Source organism: Bemisia tabaci, chromosome 7 (assembly GCF_918797505.1).
Source record: "Bemisia tabaci chromosome 7, PGI_BMITA_v3".
Taxonomy (NCBI): Eukaryota; Metazoa; Arthropoda; class Insecta; order Hemiptera; family Aleyrodidae; genus Bemisia; species Bemisia tabaci.
Window position 1 is genome coordinate 29,811,611 of NC_092799.1, and position 16,538 is coordinate 29,828,148.

The following is a 16,538-nucleotide window of genomic DNA, read 5'->3' on the forward strand; positions in this document are numbered from 1 at the left end:
TACTTAAATAAAAATAAACCTATTTTCGCTCCTTTAAGACTCCTGCAATCAAGGGAGGCCTCCCGATAGCTTCTGTGTACCTGATATTGCTGTCTTTTCTTTTGAAGGCTGAGATATGCGGTTGGTACATTCGCTTTGCTAGATTACCTACCTCAGCATGTTTGTCGGAAAACGAAAAAAGACCGCCACTTTCAATGATTTGTCATGAAGTGCCTGAACGTAGTCCAGTATATTAAAACGTGTATGTGTTACGGGTTCAGAAAACTTCAGTATCTGTTTGAGAAATCACAATTGAGGGGCTTGGAGGACAAGGCGCATTTAAAGTGCAGTTTTTGAAAAAATTGAGATATGAAGGATTTCAAGAAAAACTCGTCTTAATGCGTTCTGTGAAAAATTCGTTGCCAATTTCCAATTTTTAAGCATCTAAAAGTCAGTTTGAACTCTCGTTCCGCCATAAGGATCTATATAATTTCGAAACTTCAAACACGTAGTGTCGTAGTTCCACGCATTTCCGCACGAAATACCTTGCCCGATTAGCCATTAATAGTTTCTATTTTTCTCGCTAAAAACTGTGAATTTAAGACAAAAATTACCATCTAAATTTCATAGTTTTTCACGATTTCCGCAATTTTATTGCAAAGGATGAAGTTGCACGATCTTAGCATCATTGCAATGCTAGAGGTTCCTTTTTGCAAAATGCAATCCAATTATTTGAAGAATTTGTGATGGAGTCCGACGAAATGTGTTTTATATGGGGGACAAAATACCTGGAGATGAGCCATTTTCTCCGAGGATCTGATCTGTGAGACCCTCGCCTTGTAAAAATTAAAAATGGAAAGGACGATTTTCGCAACAAGTCAAAGGGAAATTTTTACAGAGAGGGGAATAAGGGGTGGATCTAAGAATAGGGGGCTTAGGTAATTTTTTTTAAAGTGAGGTTTAGGTACTCTCATGGGTTTGGGTAAAATCTTAAATTTTACTCCTTACAAATTTAAGGAAAAGTCAATTTTCTCCATTTTTCAACGCCCTCTTAACGGAAAACGCAGATTCTACATTCTGAGGGATTTATGTTTGATGTGAAAAAAGTTGTGTAAACTTGAAAATAACGTTAACAGTTGATGGAATTGCACTTTTTATGGTAAAGTTTAGGAAAAGTATAAAAAGTACTAATGGCTTTTATCAGGTATTTTCCCATTGAAAGTTCAAGGAAATAAGCAAACAAAATCCATCCCCTAGCGTCTGCTCCCACCTACCGCCGCCGACAGGCCTGTTTATCTAAGTAAATACTATTTCTAACTTTCATCCTCAGGCAAATAAGTAACAGAGAAGAAGTGTTCATTGAATTTGAGTGTCATTTGATATCAGGGTGTGTTATATATCTCTGAAGTGAGCGAGGATATTCTATGGAAAAAGGCTGTAGGGACGATTATGTTGCGGGCTGCAGCTTCGCGGCGTCGCCGGCGCCAACAAGCGCCACGATCATCTGTTCGGCGGCTTCCCTCTGGTTGGAGCGGAAGGGGGAGTAACAAAGAAAGAGCGGGAATTTTTGAAGCGCTGTTTTGCCGCCAACAAATCGAGCAACACCATTGGTTAGCGATGCGAAGCAGCCGATGAACAAGCTGAAAAATGAATCGAGACGTGAAGTTGATAGATATGAAAGTATTTACGATATGATGAGTGGCAGTTGTTGCGAAACAGAGTGTTTTAGGTGTAATTAATCGCATTCCAAATCGCTTTTTCGTAATGTGTTATTTATTTGCCAGTTTTTAACATTCTGACCGGCTCCCAGTGTTAGGATCTCCGGGTGTTTTTTGTGAATTTGGGGTGACCGAACGCCGAACAAAAGACGGGATACTTGGCACTACCCTTGCTGTCGGCGACTGTAAAGTTTTTTTTTCAAGTATGTCGAGGATTTTAGTAACCGGAGTAAATGGTTGAGATGGCGGTGAATTAGCTGCTGGCTACGCCGGATTTTGGACTTTCCTTAGGACATCTGAAGTAAGTTCCTTTTGCCTTGTTTTTCTGTCACCTCTGAAGCCCTTTTTTATCACGTACGTAGTTGCCCGGACTTAAACGTGTCTCCATTTAGTTTACGTTTTAGGCCATACCGTAATGACCCGCAGGAAATATTTGCGGTAGATAATCATTTATCCTCACGTTCATTCTAGTGCTAAGTACTTTCTATGATGTGCCCTCATGAATTCCTGATCCCAGTAAAGTTGATAACTTAGAAGTGAGTTTTATCTCTGGTCTCAAAGGAGAGGTCATAGCCTCTTCTACCCTGATGCTGCTTACCTTATTAAATGATAAGGTATTTCGATCATCTTTCAATGAGATAGTTGTCTTGGAATTACTGAGGTTTTGCTCTTCACAAGGTCATGGAGAAGTCCACCTTCCTCCCCAACTGAATGTAGCATCGTAGGTAAGTGCACCATTAGACCTCACTGACCATGCTGCCCGATCTGTGACTCATTGGCTGGCTACCTTAGAACCCTACCGTGTATGATGAATTCTTATCGAATTTACTCATATATCCATCAATCCTTCCCTCCTGGATTGATAGAAATTTACCCAATACCAATGCCATTGATCTGGACTTAAATATGTCCTATCGCACCCCAGCTATGCAGCACCCAACAAGGTTATGTCTTGTCATTGGTTCAAATGAAAGTTTTTTTCAAGTCTTCTTCAGTTTATTCTTTGTATCCATAATGGTTTCTCATGAGGAAAACGGAACTCTCTCTTGAGTCGCGTACTTAAACCCAGGTTTTAATTCCTGTTGTATCTTAATACCTGGAAGTTCACCATTGGTAGCTATTGTTTCCCCATCCCCATCATAGTAGATGTTAATCAGTCTCAGTTTAGCACGTTTCTTATCTAATCTGTGAATGTGCGGTACATTGAATTCAGTTTCCTGTGACGAGAGTCAACTTTTGGAATTTATATGAGACGGATCTCTGAGCCTATGGGTTATGGAGGACTTCATTGCATACATCAATATTACTGAAGCATATTAACTATTACGAAAGTTGCAAGTCGTTCTCAGCTTCCAACATAAATTAGGTCAATTAAATTTCAGTGGTTTTCTTTTTCATTCATGCCTATTTGTGTATCACTTCTCTCCTGAACTGCGAGTTAGAGACAGTTCAATTTGCGCTGGAATTCAACATGGAGCACCAACTTCGAAGATATGTTTACAGTTACCCTGTGAGTTTATTCTATTAGATTTATGACTAAGGTTCTCAATAGAGCTGCTTTATCAAGTTCTGGTCCAAATGCTAAGCTCTGAGTAGTCCTGTATGAATATCACCCATTAAACGCTATTGTTATTCTTGAGCAACGTTTTCTATCAGATTGTAAATTTGTCACAACATGAACAAGTCGACAATCTCAATATTGAGTCACAGAGTCCTGTATAAGTCTGCCTGTATTCGCGGCAAGAATTAAGTCTCCATTAAATCATTCTGATGGCTAGAATGCTGAAGAAATTAAATTGTTAACTGCTGATCCCATCTCTTAATGGAGAATACTTAGTACATGGCATTTTCTCTGACTGCCTAGGTGAACAACATGGATCCTTCCAGCCTACTGAAGGCTTTGGCGGTCACATATTCCTTTAAGTTTCAGGAAAGATCTCCAGATGTAACAACTTGCTTGTATATTTTACCCTCAATTTCTTTTGTGGTTTTCTTTGTTGATCTCCAGCATAAAGCACTCTGTGCATTAGCAATGATGATAAAAGTACATAATGAATCAGCACAGAACAATGATCAAAATCCTCACTCTCCAAATTTTTGTCATGAAAACTGAGCAAGGCTAACAACTTTAGTAGAAAATAATATTTTTCTGCATGAAGGCAATCAAACATCACCAGTTCTCAAAACCCCATCAGTACGCAGTTGCTCTGGTGCAGTGCATGTTTATAAGTAAGGTTATTTGAAAGAGTAAATTGATCAGAATAAGCATTCAAAATGTCAAATGACTTAATGAAAACATTCCTGATCCCTGGCTGGCTGCTCCAGTCTATGATGGACAGCAGAAAGCTAGCTGTGATGGGCTCCTGCAGGTTGATGATTGGAATGTTGTGTTTCTCGGCAGGGCATAGATGAAAAAAGTGTCATGGCTTGGTGTGGTTTGTTGGCTATGTCTTATTGCTGCTTTGTTGTGTGTATGTTGTGTCTTATGTACAACAAGCCAAAGGCACATCTTGAGCTTCCAAAAGCAAATTATCAATTGTAGCATCTAAGTTTAAAGAAGGAGTTTGTCCTGATTTTTTCAAGTCATATTATGGGTTTATTAAGGACAGCATTTTATTTCACAGATCCTATGTTGATCTAATGAATAGTGCTCTGAAGGCTCTGCAGGTCTGAAAGAAGACTTGATTGAATCGAAGGCAAAGCAGGCACCAAGATTAGATGCTGCAACTGAGGTTCATGGAAAAACGTAGGGTGTGACCTATCCATCTATTTAAATATTTCAGACATTGTAGCTACTCAGTAGTTCTCTGTTCTGGTGCCCTTGGAAGGCTTATAAGAAAGTTACTCTTTATGCTTTGGATTCAGGGGATGCATATACCATCAGTCACCACTTTTTTATACAAAACATGTTTTTGGTGTATGCGGACATATATGAATGGAAGTATGTGAAGAAGGAAAGTCGTCAACCTTCAGAGCTGAGAGCACCCTCACATGATTACATTCCTCAAAATGATGCATAAATCTTTTTTAAGAGATGGGAGGTTTACAAAACGTCGTTTTGTAATGAATATAGGCGCTTTCATATTGTAGCTTCGCACAATTATTGTCATGCATATGTCTGAACGCTGTCAGCCAGGTACATTGTTTTAAGGGTCAGTAATATTCCACTAACATGTCCTTAAAACCATGCCATCAGTAGCTTATCTAATCGTCGACCTCCTGTGGTGTAGTGGTTGTAGCGCTGGCTTTGACTTCAACTCCTGTCGCAATCCTTTCACCTTTCATCATAAGCCCCCTTTATATCCTCTCAGGTGGAACTGAATCAAGAATGTTCTTTGGCAGCCCTTCCTCTTTCATCTTGTCAGTAAGGTCTTCACAGATTGGCTGTGCGCTTAATTCTTCGAGCATGATGTCTTCGGAGGTGCAGAAATTGCTCAGCTGGCTGGTTGAGTAAGAAATGTGAAGGTACTTGAAAAGGGGGGAATAACTTAATGGCAGAAGGCACTCGCGGTTTTCCTCTTAAAAAGTTTGGTAATATCTCTTCCCTACTTTTTGAAGAAAATCACCACAAGCGTCATTTTAGAAGAAAACTGCTGAATGCGTTATTTTTTGCAATGGAAACTGCAAAGACAATAGTGGAGGTAGCGCAATAATGCAGGCAATAACGTAGAGGCAGCCTCAAAAAATATAAAGGCAAAGAACTCTCTGCGCCCCTGTAATGTCATTCTCCACCCTTATGCATGGCCGTAACTACCATGGGGGGGGGGGGGGGGGCTGCTCCTCTCAAGTAATGTGAGGGTTTGCTGAACTAGTGCATGGCATATTTCACCTTTGAAATCATAACTCGATACATTTGTTGAAGAACAGCTCAAAATCGCTCCCGGGACGACTCAATTTTTCAAAACTTTCTGAGAGAGGCCTGCGAATTCCTCTTTTAAGGCTAGGGAAATCCCCTGAGCCCCCCTTTGGAGCTGAGAGAGTGCCACAAATTCCCCTTGACAGAGTGATTTTGTGTCCATAGATCTCCCTTGAGGGGGTGTGCTTCTGGCCCCTCCACAAAAAGTTTCTTGTTCTGTCCATTTCCCCATGATTTATGCATTCTTTAGGAAGAGAACCTCTAATACTAGATAGAGCCCGCTGAGAGGTGCCATCTTCTAAAATGTTTGGAACAAAGGAAATTATTTTTTTCAATTCGTTCCGGATGTTGATATCGTTTTGATTTGATAGTTCTGCTGACTTTTTACGAAAGTGTGGAAAATATCAGTATTTTGTCAGCTTCAAACCATCTTTTCTATTCCCATATTTACCATAAGGAAGAATGACTTTGAAGAATGAATAACTTTAATGTTACTGTTGTGTCAACAACAATTTCTCTCCGTCTTTCTCTCTTAATCTCCAACAACGTCTCTTTGTTTTCTCTCCTTTCGGATTCGGCCTCCCCTCCATCAGTTGTCCCCCAAAGTCAGTCCTCAGAAATATTTTAATCTCAGAAAACTCAAAAAATCTACTTTTAAACACTTGGGAGTGAGGTTTTTCCTTATGTACATATGAACATTTTTCTGCTCATGCATGGATAAAAACGGATTGGTGATTTAACAATTCAGTTGTTAAAAAAATGTGACTGCTATGTTTCAAATGTACATCTTACGACAGTAGAAAGCTAATTTAACCACGGTGGTTACATAAGCATTTTGTTTTTGTAAAATCTACCTTGAAACTTTGCAGTCACTTTTTTGAAACAACATAATTGTTAAATCAGCAATTTAATTTTTTCTGTGTGGTTCCTTTGGGTTAGTTTTCTTTTGGTGAGAATAGCCAAAGCGATTTGGTCACTCAACGCCATTTTTTGTTACATCAACGAAAGCCTTAAGTTATTCTGAGACATCCGGAATTGAAGAAAGTGTCCTGATGAACTATTGTAATCCTCTATCTCCTGCACTGGTGCTCACCAATGCTATCCAGGCTCAAAGCCGACGGCTCGTTTCTGATATTCGACGAAGTTGCAATTTCTCTACCAAAAAATTCAAACAATGCTACCTGAAGATCTGGCCCATGTGACTCAAAGAAAAATTAACCAAAAAATATTAACAGAAAGCCTAGGATACTTTGTGCTCTACCTCCCATACTAACACAAAATTCGGTTACTTTTTTTACGGTGTGCATTTATCAAAAAAGTGTTAGGATTGCACACAGATAATGAAACTACCAGATCACTCATCTCATTTTGCGGTGTTTATAAATCTCTCCTCCCATTTTATTTTTCTGAATGAGAGCAAATTAGTATCATTCCTTGAAGTTTTCACTGGGATTTCTTCTCTCAAAAAAAAAAAAAAAAAAAAAATCACCGTGGTTTTCTAGAATGGAGATGTTGCATGTGTGAGGAATTTGCGATTTGACTGTTGATTCCTCTGTAGAAGTTCGCGAGAAACACGATGGTGCCATTGGTTTTTTCTGAAATCAACTCCCAAGCTCAAAAAAAGCTCTCAAGTTAAGGCCAAAATGGAGGGGATATCCCACGCTATCCTGAGAGTCCACCTCTACTTCAAGACAAACTCTCCATGCAAAGATAGAGAGTAAATACATTGACAGGGCTGCCACTTTATTTGGGGACTCTGAAACTGAAAACACGGCATCCCATGCTAATGTATTTGCTCCCTATTTTTGCATGGAGAGTTTGTCTTGATGTAGAGGTGGACTCTCAGGATAGCGTGGGATATCCCCTCCATTTTGGCCTCAACTTAAGAGCTTTTTTTTTAGCTTGGGAGTTGATTTCAGAGAAAACCAGTGGCACCATCGTGTTTCTCGCAAACTTCTGCATAAGAATCAACAGTCAAATTGCAAATTCCTCACACATGCAACATCTCCATCGAACGTTGAGTAGTTTTCCATGTATAAAATAAAGTATGACAGGAAGTCTGCAACGTCGCAAACTGGGATACGTGGTTCGGTAGTTGCACCGCCAATATGCTGTGCAACCTGGCTTCCTTCTGCTGAATGCAGTCCAACTAATCCAATCTTCTCTCACCCCTTCGCCCTCGGCCTTGGTGGCGCAGAGGGACGGTTGACGGGGTCAACCCCGGATTGATTCGCGAGACCAACAAAAAAAACGAGTGTCGTAAGTGCAGGTCCCCGGTAAAGCCGCAATTTATTACCTGCCCTTGATTTAATGGTCCGAGTCTCGGTCGGTGCATTGGGTGTAGGGTGTAGGGGATGTATGTAAATTAAGGGAAAAGTGCAGCGCATGCATTGTTCGAAATTAGCCGCTATGCAACGGTGGCGCGGTGAAGGTGCACGGCTTAACCGCGATTAAGCTTCAGCTTCGAGTCTCGCCCGACTAGTCGAGTTCCTTCATGAGCCCGAGACAATAACCTCCAATTATTGGCCCATTCGAGAGCCGAAAATGGCTTTGGTGTTTTAAGGGTGACTTGGGATCATGAATCACTGAATAATGGACTTGGCTCGGAGCGCGAAACATTGCTAGACTCTATCTAAGTGGCAGGGGTAAAGGAACCAAAGTGGGAACTTTCACAGGAATGAAGATGTTGCATGTGTGATGGATTTGCGATTTGACTACTGGTTTTTATGTAAAAGTTCGCGAGAAACACGATGGTGCCACCGGTTTTCTCTGAAATCAACTCCCAAGCTTATTATAAAAAGCTCGCCAGTTGAGGTCAAAATGGAGGGGATATCCCACGCTATCCTGAGAGTCCCCATCTACATCAAGACAAACTCTCTATGCAAAGATAGAGAGCAAATACATTGACAGGGCTGCCACTTTCTTTGGGGGCTCCAAAACTGAAAACACGGCAACTCTGCTATGTATTTGCTCCCTATCTTTGCATCGAGAATTTGTCTTGATGTAGAGGTGGACTCTCAGGATAGCGTGGGATATCCCCTCCATTTTGGCCTCAACGTGAGAGCTTTTTTTTTGTGCTTGGAAGTTGATCTCAGAGAAAACCAGTGGCACCATCGTGTTTCTCGCGAACTTCTGCATAAGAATCAACAGTCAAATTGCAAATTCCTCACACATGCAACATCTCCATTCCCCGTCAAAATCTTTATGCTCCCGGGAATATTTTATAGAAAAACTCGCGCGTACGCTCTTATATGCATCGTAATCGTCCATTGTAGATGGATCGATAGATGCAGCTAAGATCGTCCATTGGTACCACGATGATTGAGGAGACATTTTTTTCGGGGATTCAACATCTCCTAATGAGCACCAACAGTCATTTTTAACTTATTGTTTGTTGAGCCTCGAATAGGCAGGATTCCTAAGAAGCTTGCCCATTGCCAAGCTCACACACTGAAAATGCACTGAAAAAAAGTCTCTTGAATCCTGAGTCCTGACTAAAAAATATGACGGGAAAAAATACTCTTGATTCAATCGGATTTTTGCTTGACTTTAAAAAAAAATTTGCTTAAATTAAGAGGCTTGCCTCTCGATTCAAGTAATGATCCAATTTAATCAAGAGTTTTTTTTTTCTTGTCAATTTTTTTTAGAGTCTGGACTTCGGATCCAAGAGACTTTTTTCTCAGTGCACTCACACTTTGAAGAGCCATCGGCAACTATCACTGGAAACTTTTTTTTCTTCTTTTTTCTGCTGTTTACTGGCCTTGAATCTAAGCACCTGCAGCCAACTTTAGACTAGTGTGTATCTATCGAATGGAAGTTATCACTGGAAACTTTGATCCTTAGACAGGGGCAGAGGGACACTGTTTAAGACTTTCGCGAGGGGGAGGGGGTAAATCGATGTTTTTTTTTTGGGGGGGGGGTGGAAAGAAGGGGAGGCTGGAAGTAGGGAGCAGGGTGACAAGGAGTCGTAAGGGAAGTTTAAAGAGATCTTAAACAAAACATCATCGTAGGAACAATTTTATCGAATCTTAAGTAAAATTCAACAGTAAAACGTTGAAAATAGGCCATATTTCAAAGGATAACAGTGATTTGCCGCTTCCAAAATGAAAATATTCTGAGGAATAAATTCTATGAGTTTGACAAACTTCATGGCAAGTACGAACCTACCGCAAAAATTGAGTATTTTGCAGCAGTTTTTTTTAATAAACATGACAGATTGAACTTTAACTAATTTTTGCCCGAAACTAAGTTATTTGAACCGGAAAATCCTAACTGTCCTGTTCGGTTTGATCTTTAGCGTTTTTTTTTTTCTCCAAATGCTCGTAGAGCCCCCTTTTATGCCCTAGTATGAATAACTTAATTTTGTATTTTCACAGATTGAGCTCCCTTTATCCATCCTCTCTCGTCAGATTTCCATGTTCGATATTCGTAAGCAGGTTTAAGGGGAAAATTTGAAATTTGTTTGTGTCGAAAACGTAAGAAGGTCAAAGTAGAGGTGAAGTCAGGAAAATAATTCGAGGAAACTTGACACCCAGAAAAAGGAGGGAGGGGGGTTGCTTACGACCTTAAACTGCCAAAAAAAATTGGTTGCCTCCGTTTACGCTTTACTATTGATTTCTTCCTTCTGCGTTCAAGTCACGCTGTCAACCCTTCAACTTTTTCGTGCAAAATGCCTGAGTTTTCTCGTCAAACGGTCGAGTCGAGCGGCTCTGCCCTCACCTAGCCCGCGTTGTCGAATGGCGCCTTTATGGGCGCCTTTACGCCCATCCCGGAAAAATTAAATTTTTCAGGAGACGATCAAAATTGCGTAACAGCCAGAAAGAGAGTGTTTCTACGCAAAAAAATTACTATCGTACATTTTTGGAACTGAGAGATTCAGTTTATGATCGCTCTCTTTGAACGTACGATGGCGAATTAGCACGCACAATTTTTATTGCTTCATTTGGAAGTGCTTAAAGAGCTGATTTTGCTGTATTTTTCGTACTCTTTTTCCGGTATGGGTCACGGTATCAAATTAGCGTTAAAAATGAGAAAATGCACCGCCTAGTGACGTCATCTGACAGTATTTCCCATTTAAGCACATATGTTGTAGCAGATTAAGTAATTTTGTCATGTCTGTTCTAATCATTGATCAATATATGAACAAAGGGTATCCACTTACGATCAGTGGCTTCCATTTAAACACGAAAATCATCAACAGGGTGTCTACAAGTACGGAAATAGTACTGATTTTGTAAGGGCGGTCCGGAAATACTGAAAAAAGGCGGCAATTCCGCTAAAAGTCCGAAATTTTTTTTGTTTTTTGTCGCAATTCGAGCGAGAAATTCAAATTTTTCGAATTTCGTCAGTCGAAGGTACTCAAAAAGCACTAAATTTTCCTGCTGCGGAGGTACTGAATTTCTTGGGAATTTTCTGAAAAAGTCCTGTAAAGGTACTAATTTTTGGCCAGCGTGTTTTAATAGACACCCTTCATCAAACTTGAGACCCCTGCTTCTCCATTACAATATGTATCTACAAGTCCGGAAATAGTACTGATTATTTAAGGGCGGTCCGGAAGTACTGAAAAAGTGCGTAAATTTCGCGAGTAGGTCCGGAATTTGTTTCATTTTTTTGTCATTTTTGTCGCAATTTAAGCGAGAAATGCAAAATTTTGAATTTTTCGAATTTCTTCTACTGGAGGTACTGAAAAAAGTACTGAATTTTTCTGTTGAGGAAGTACTGAATTTCTTAGAAGTGTACTGAAAAAGTACTGTAAAAATGCTGATTTTTGGCCAGCCTGTTTTAGTAGACACCCTGATGATGGACACTATGCAACGTTGCAAATGCAATTATTTGCTCTTTGACTTTTATGGGTCGGAAGCACGAAAGAATCATCCCCCGGTAGTGGCGAATTCCGGTGGAAGGAATCGGGCATTGTGATTCGCAATCTTCCCACTCACAAGATCTGCGCTCACTTCTGCGCCCTGCCTGGCCGGATTATTCCGAGATCAGCCGGATCGGGATCAGCGGATTCGCGTCTCCGGATTCCTCGAGCCCCGCGCCGCGCCGACCTTCCAAGTCGTTACATTTATTATGCTAATTACCGACTCGTGTTCAAGATAAGGAGGGATGCCAGCCCCCCGCCCCCCGCCGCCGCGCCGTCACCAACGGGCAACCCCCCTCCCCCCTCTCCGCCGTGTCGCGGGGTAGCGCATTGCAGCGCGGAGACGGCTTACGCCCCACCGTTTGGGTTTTGAGTCAACCGAAAGTGCAGCTGGTTTGCTGGTTGCCCCCTCCCCGCGCAGCTCCTTGGCGTTTCTTAACCGTAAGTTCCATTGTTTCTCGGCCGAGTAAGAAGGGTCTCGCTTACTTCCACCCCTCCGGCTTGCATCCCCCTTTTGTCCGCGGACCCGAAGGAGCTTTGATTCGTTAACCGTTACGGGGATGTTTTTTCGCTCCTCGAAGGGGGGATGGCGTGTGCTGTGTGTGCAGCGAGTCGTTGCGTTCGTGGAGGATTATCTTTAGAATTCGGGACGCTACGCGGCTTTGTCTGATTTTCTTGCCAGACAGTTTCGCACCTTTGCGAGGGGTCGTTATGAGCCGCGCCCGTTATAGGCCACTTGGCTTCGGCCGACTGCCCCGGCGCGCCGCCGTTTTAAACGTCGCCGGACGGCATGTGCCTAAAAACAAAGGGCGCTCTGGCGAATTGACAGCTTGGAGCTTTGGTGCAGCCTTGATTGCTGCCGGAACCTGATTCTGGGTAACATGTTCTTGATAGGACAGGGAAAATCTGTGCAAGGGGGTTGTCACTGCGGAAAAACTCAGGAAGATTTGGTTGCCATCCGCGATTTGTTTTTTCCTTTCGAGACATCTTGACGGATCCGATTCAGATTCTATATTTATGCCATTTATCGGCAGGGTTGAAAAGCTGGAGATTTTGCACTATGACGCGGAAAGCATTTTCCTGCCCAAAATTGAGGGGAAGTCGGCAACTTTTTGTCGAACAACCTTGGGGAAGTTAGAAGAGAAAGTCGGGAAGTTTCAAAGTTTCATGGAAACTTGTCGCCTACAGTTTCTTGCAAAATGTCCTTCTCCATCAAAAATTCTCATGGCTCCCCAAGAATTTCACATGTCCTTGGAAATAAAGCTCTAATATTCTAGGCAAGGGTGCATGAAAGACAATACTTTAGGTCTGATGTCATAGATTTGCTTTTAAAATACCAGACAACACAGTTGAACAGTTCGCCGAATTATCAGGAAAGTTTCTTAACACTGAGTGCCCCCCACTCCCCACCCTTTTTACGGAATTAAGCTTTTATTAAACTGGTGGCTGATTCTCATTGGCCAGAGCTACGACAAGTTGAAATCTAAGGTGCAATCTTTTCTTAGGATTTCGATAAACCACCGACAAAACGCTGGAAAAAACGCGGAAAAAACACTGCCAAGAAAGTTGATTTGCTTAAGGCTAACTTACTCGGATCATTTACCCCTCCCAGCTTTAAATGTAGCAATTTTTAGCTATTTGTATGTGTCACGTCATTTCTCTCTTAGGCTTACCTCATAACCACCTTCTTATTCTTTCCCCCTCTCAGGGTCATTTTTATCGTCATCTCATTAATTTCATTCAAAATCTCGCTGTTTACGCGCAACTTGTTGCTGAGACTTTTTTAATTTCCTTTTCCACTAACATTGCCAAGCCTTAAAATGTACCTCCTCTTCCAAGTTTCAAACTATCACAGGAGAACTCAGCGTTACTTAGCTCGATTGGGCTTGAATGAAAACTTCAGCAAGCAGGCAAATTACGCGTCGAATCATAATTTGGGTCGTAAGGAAGCTTCTCGCAACTGGATTCTCGGCGAAGTCAGAGACCTCATTGCGTAGGAATGAGCTGTGACAGATGAACGAAGTGCGTGACTGCCACCTTCCCTCACCCCCTCTACTATCGGTCGGTTGGTGGATGTTCGCGTCGGGTTCGGGTGTGAGCTGTCATCGCACAGTGAAGTCGTGTCACTTAAAACATGGCCGTCTCTTTTCGCTAAACTAAAATCCCACGACCCACAATCTATAATCGAATATGCCGTGCGCTCAAGGGTACAGGAAATTCCTCGGATCAAAAATCAGTCTCATAGGGAGACAAGTTCTTGAAAAAAAATTGAAAAGCCATGGAGTTTCATTTTCAAAATCTCAGAAGCCATGGAATTTTCTCCGAACACCCCTGAAAATGAGGAGGCTCTTATATTTCAAAACCCCAAAAGGTAGGGCATTACAAAATCCCATGGTCTAAAAATGACCCTATTCTTAGAAATTGTCCTCACCTCGAGTAAAAGGCAGAGTTTTGCGTCGCATGGCTCAATGAATGTCAGAAATATTGCGCTGATCCCTTTTTTTCTGTAAAGGAAAAGAATACAATAATTTTTTCTCAAAAAATATTCTCCTGTAGTAACAGATTTGCCCACGCTACGCGTTAGCGAGGACTCGTGCAGTCGAAAATGTTATGCACTATATGCACCCCTGTTGCGCAGGGAAAGGGAATAACAGGGTTGCCGTAAATCCAGGATTGCGGATACCTTAAACGGCAATTGAAGCTGTTAAATCAATAATATTCCAGATCATAACCCAAGGAAAAACCTTTAGAAATGTTCGAGCAAAACGCTGATTAGGATATCTCTAATTTTCAGAATGCACAGAGAAACTGTGTGCCCCTCACAGCTACGGCCTCAAAATAGTTGACCGATCTCTTTCGCTGACGATCTGTTCAATGCTACGATCATCTTTCTGCTTGGTAGATTTTAAGAGAATCGGCTCAACTACTCCTCTCGTGTAGGTTGTTTACTTCCTCTTGTGTTTTATTATTTTAAAAGGAACGTAAGCAACTTTCTGGCTTGAAAATTTCGTGAGCACTCGTATATTCCTCATAATCTATAGGAAATTCACAAAGAATTTCAAGGCGTTATTTTGTTCAGTCCTCTACTAGAAAAAGCAAAAGAAAGAAAGGAAATGCAGTTTAGCAGTTAGGCTGGTTTCGGTTATCATTCATATTCATATTTGTCCTTACATGCATATCGGCCCAGTTATCATTAGGCCAATGAAATGCGCATCAAGTCGCTAATAAATTATCGTCAGGCGAATTGCTGTTGATCTCCGACTCTTACGTTTGCCTCACTCTGATGATTACATTGCTTGGGTGAGAAGTGCGTAGTGCTTACACTACATTGTCGCTTTCTACGAAAGCTCTTTTCACTTCGACGATGTATGAAAATGCTGACGATGACTGTATTCTGTAATTAGCCGTCTGTTTGGCTCACTGTGCGGCACGGTTGTAATAACGCAGGTGGTGAATTGTCGAGGTAGGAGTGGATAGTTCTAAAGGGTTGGCCAGCGATGGCTCGCGCCAGATAGCCGGAAAGCGCCTGGAAACATTTCCTGTCTCTGGATATCTGTCTCTCGACTGGCCTCAGTCCATCATCGCCCCACGAAAGATAGAATGTCCTGTACACGGTTCTGTGCATCAAGGGAAAAATTCCGTCAAATTTTTCTCCTGTTTTCTAAATCTGTCATACCCTAAGCGCTGTTGTAGCTCTTGAGCTACACGTAACTAAAACTTTAAGCGATTTTAGGTTTCCAAGAAAATTTCGAATCTCTCGTAAAATCTCATTGCAGTATAAATTGATGCATGAACGTTGGCATGCCTAATTTGTACTAATGATTTTCAAAAAGGAGAAGGAAACGAACTCGTTTCTATTTTTTTTAAATTTCCAAGAACTACGCCGGAAAGCGCCGAGTTGATTGATTTTTTATTGGTTTTTTTTTATCTCATGATCGATCACTAGCAACAAGTGTCTCTATTAAAACTTATCACGCAAGGAGAGGAAATAAAATAGGACAGAGTCGATAACCCTTTCAATTTAAAACCAATTAACCTCGATCTATGTTCTGTTTTTTCCAAGAGTATATGGCTCTTGTGCACTTATTTCCGGAAATAGAGCTTTTGCATCTTTTCATTTTCTATTTTTAAAATTCATCGAGAATATTTACCAAGCTTACACAGTATTTATTCAGAGTTATTCAGGACTCTTATCTAGGACTTATCCAGGAGATTTCTTTTTTAATTTTTTTTAAGAGCGGAAACTCCCTAATTTCCTAAAAGCTAATTGTTCCTAGCAACTTCTTGCATTTCGCGGAAGCTCGCATGAGCAAAATTCGTGATGAAAAGGCGTAACATTACTCGTGATAACTGATGCAGTTTATAAATTATCTATAGCTTTCACAGCAGCTCCAGCTGTGATCTGACAATGAGCTTATAACCGAGCCTCGCAATAACTTGATAGAATGGGTCGTCTTGTGGCAATTTTTTTTTATTTCGCTGTGAATTTGTGCCTTTACTTTTTCTTTTTACCTTGTATGTGCGAGTTTGTTTCTACCTCACACAGTAAAACTTCAGAATAACGAACAGACGATCCTCCATGTAAGAACAAGTAAATTGACCTCAGATTTGGTGGGTGTGTGTGTGTATGCGTGATTCGTGTGTTTGGTGAGTCTTCGTTTATTGACAGATGAAATGACGCCAGCTAAAGTCAATTTTTGACCTAATTTCTTTATTGAAGATAGGACTCTGGATAACATACTTGTCCAGTGTAGGAGATGATCGATTGGGGGAAAAATTAAAACATCATTCGTCTTACAATTAGCTTTCCGCTTTATTTATTTATTTTATAATTTGTACAATTGAGCCTCTGGCTGAGGCTATGGCACACGTCATATTCGGTACATGGTGAACAGTTACAGCGATATACATAAGGTGCAAGTGTAAATTTTACTAGCCTACAAGTTCGTGAAGATTATAGAAGGCTTTTTCGAATAAGAAAGCACGCAGCCCCTTAAAGAACGACGTTAGGTCAGCATTTCGAAAGTGTAGCTTCACGCTCCAAGGCAGTGCATTGAACATTTGTATTTTCGTTTTCTCACCCGGTTTTTAACATCAAGTGTGTCATGTTTACTTCGGTGGG

The 16,538-nt window shown here is 41.2% G+C and overlaps 1 protein-coding gene across 3 annotated transcripts in view; it reads left to right on the forward strand.

The window, feature by feature from the left end:
• Nucleotides 1-1,607: 1,607 nt before the first annotated feature.
• Nucleotides 1,608-16,538, forward strand: part of LOC109042413 (E2F transcription factor 1) — a 54,632-nt gene continuing 39,701 nt past the window's right edge. Inside the window, exon 1 of one of the 3 annotated variants that reach the window (XM_019059127.2) lies at nt 1,608-1,998. The gene's annotated coding sequence lies outside the window, so the exon portion shown is untranslated. Of the gene's footprint in view, nt 1,999-2,073; nt 2,423-15,978; nt 15,998-16,538 lie in introns of those variants that run through there. The other 2 variants (XM_019059147.2, XM_072302819.1) reach the window with 2 other exon arrangements.